The sequence below is a fragment of the Cnephaeus nilssonii genome (genome assembly GCF_951640355.1).
Source record: "Cnephaeus nilssonii genome assembly, chromosome: 8".
NCBI lineage: Eukaryota > Metazoa > Chordata > Mammalia > Chiroptera > Vespertilionidae > Cnephaeus > Cnephaeus nilssonii.
In genome coordinates, this window is record NC_137079.1 from 101,813,345 (window position 1) to 101,816,178 (window position 2,834).

A 2,834-nucleotide genomic window follows, 5' to 3' on the forward strand; every position below is an offset into this window, starting at 1 on the left:
ACTGAGCCCACTAGGACATTTTGCTTATATGCAGTTTCCAACTTGCCAGAGGAGTTCAGGACTGTCACACTTGGGGCCTCCTCAAGAACTTACTTCAGATGTGCTATTCAAAGCATGAAATAACAGGAAATAGTAGATTTTAGGTTTCAAGGCTGCTCTTTTTATCCCTGCTAAGGGAATAGTTTCAGAGGTGACTGGTATAGAGAAAACTGATCACTCTGCAGGGTACAAGTTGAAGTTGCTTTCAGACCCAGACTTCTCCTCCTGTGAGGTGGGAGACTGGGTCCTCACACTTCCGAGGTGGTCCTCAGCTTTGGATCCAGCATTCTAGTTGTGGAGAGCTCCCCTTCTGGCCCTTCTGTGAGGCTAGTTGACCCAGCAAGCATGGATCATGAACAGCTGCAGGAGAATGAAGACAGGAGACGTGATCAGGCCGAACCAGAGCTCCCGAGTCTGCTCCACCAGCTTCTGGCACAACATCTTGAACACAAACTTGCGGCTGAGAATCGTGAGGATCCAGAAGAGTTGGAGCATGGCCAGCCGCTTCTCTGCATCCTGGAAGAGACACACCGACACGATGGTGGTGAAGTAGGTGCTAAACCCTTCAGCAGCAAGAAAAGCATGAACACATTCCACCAGGAGAGGCCAGGGACCAGGCCGTCCACACGCAGCACCAGCAGCACGGACAACACACCGGCAGGTCCAGCAGGTGCACAAAGATCTCGAAGGTGGTGAATCCCAGCCACTGCACCAGCTCCTGGAGTGAGAAGATCATCGCACAGGAGGAGTGCAGCACAGGCCCAACCAAACATTTCACCCTCCTCTCCCTGCGGGCCTCACCAGCGCCTGCCACAGCCAACGAGCAAAGGAGAAGCAATGAGCCGCTCCACCTGCCATGATCCTCCGCCCAGCAGGCTGAAGATCCCCCGACCCCAGCCAGGGACCCAGCACAGGCAGCCAGTGGACTCCCAGCTGGGTGTGTGACCATGCCCCTCCAGACGCAGCCCCAGAGCATCCAGTAGTATTTTTTTTTTTTTACAATCTTTTGTATTTCTGTGACATCAGTGTTACTTCACCTCTTTAATTTCTGATTTTGTTTATTTGGGTCCTCTCTCTTTGCTTCTTGGTGAGCCTGGCTAGAGGTTCATAAATCTTGTTTATCCTTTCAAAGAACCAGCTCTAGGTTCTATTGATCTTTTGTATTTTCTTAGTCTCTATGTCATTTATTTCCACTCTGATCTTTATTATTAATTCCTTCCTTCTTCTTGTTCTGGGCTTTTCTAATTCTTTACATTGTAGGGTTAGATAACTTATTATCAGTTTTTCTTTTTTTCTGAGGTAGGCCTGTAATGCTGTGAACTTCCCTCTCACAATTGCTTTTACTATGTCCCATAGATTTGCATTGTAGTGTTTTCATTGTTATTTGTATAAAGGGTGTTTTTTATTGCTTCTCTGATCATTTTTGTAACCCAGCCATCTACATTAATAAAAGAGAAACATGCAAATTGACAGTCCCTCCGCTATGCCCACCAGCCAATCAGGAGCAAGTATGCAAATTAACCCAACAAAGATGGCAGTGACCACGGAGCTGGAGCAAGCAGGAGGCTTTGGTTGCCCCCGGCGATGGAGGAAGCCAAGCTTCCCGCCCGCCCTGGCCTCTGCTCAAGGAGTGGCTGTGGGCCTATGTCACTGGGGGTGTGTGGCCAGCCTGAAAATGGCCCTCAGTCCCTTACCCAGGCTGGCCACACCCCCATGGGGTGAGGGTCCCTCCTGGGGGGCTTGGCCAGCCTGCAAACAGCCATCAGCCCTTCACCCAGGCTGGCCAGGTACCCCAGCGGGGACCCCCACCCTGAATGGGGTTTTTGCCAGCTTGAAAACAGCTCTCAGCCCCTCACCCAGGATGGCTACACCCCCCAGCGTGGACCCTCACCCCATGGGGGCATGGCAGGCCTGAAAACCACCACAAGCCCATCTCCCAGGCCACCCCATGCCCCAAGGGAACCCCCACCCTGATCCAGGACACCCTTAGGGCAAACCAGCCAGCCCCCACCTGTGCACCAGGCCTCTATCTATACTAATAAAAGGGTAATATGCTAATTAGATTGGGAGACCTTCTGGACATTCTTCTGGACAAAGCCATGGTGGCAGGGCCAAGGTAGAGGCAGTTAGAGGCCAAGAGGGGAGGGCAGTTGTGGGTGATCAGGCCAGGATGGGATGGCAGTTGTGGGTAATCAGGCTGGTGTGGGGGGAGGCAGTTGGGGGTGAGCAGGCTGGCATGCAGAGTGGTTAGGGGCAATCAGGCAGGCAGGTGAGTGGTTAGGAGCCAGCATTCCCGGATTGCGAGAGGGATGTCCGACTGTCGTTTTAGGCCTGATCCCTGTAAACTGGCAGTTGGACATCCTTTGAGGGGTCCCAGATTGGAGAGGGTGCAGGCCGGGCTAAGGGACACCCCTCCCTCTGTGCATGAAAATTGTGCACTGGGCCACTAGTTGTTTAATAGGATGTTATTTAGTCTCCAAGTGTGTGATTGTGTGTTTTTTTTCATTGTAGTTGATTTCTAGTTTTATCACATTGTTATCTGAGAAGATGCTTGATATGAGATCAATCTTCTTGAATTTGTAGAGACTTAGCCTGTGTCCTAATATGTGGTCTACCTTTGCAAATATCCCATGTTTACTTTAGAGAAATATTTATTCCATGGCTTTTGGATGAAATGTTCTGAATATATCTATTAGTTCCATTTGATCTAGGGAGTCATTTAGGATTGCTGTTTCTTTGCTGCCTTTTGTCTAGAAGACTTATCCAGTGATTTCAATTGGATATAAAGACCCTTA

The 2,834-nt window shown here is 50.0% G+C and overlaps 1 pseudogene across 1 annotated transcript; it reads right to left on the reverse strand.

The window, feature by feature from the left end:
- Nucleotides 1-366: 366 nt before the first annotated feature.
- On the reverse strand, nucleotides 367-775 carry LOC307104648 (transmembrane protein 203-like; annotated as a pseudogene). Its single transcript has one exon. The product of its transcript is annotated as a transmembrane protein 203-like (transcript).
- Nucleotides 776-2,834: the final 2,059 nt, after the last annotated feature.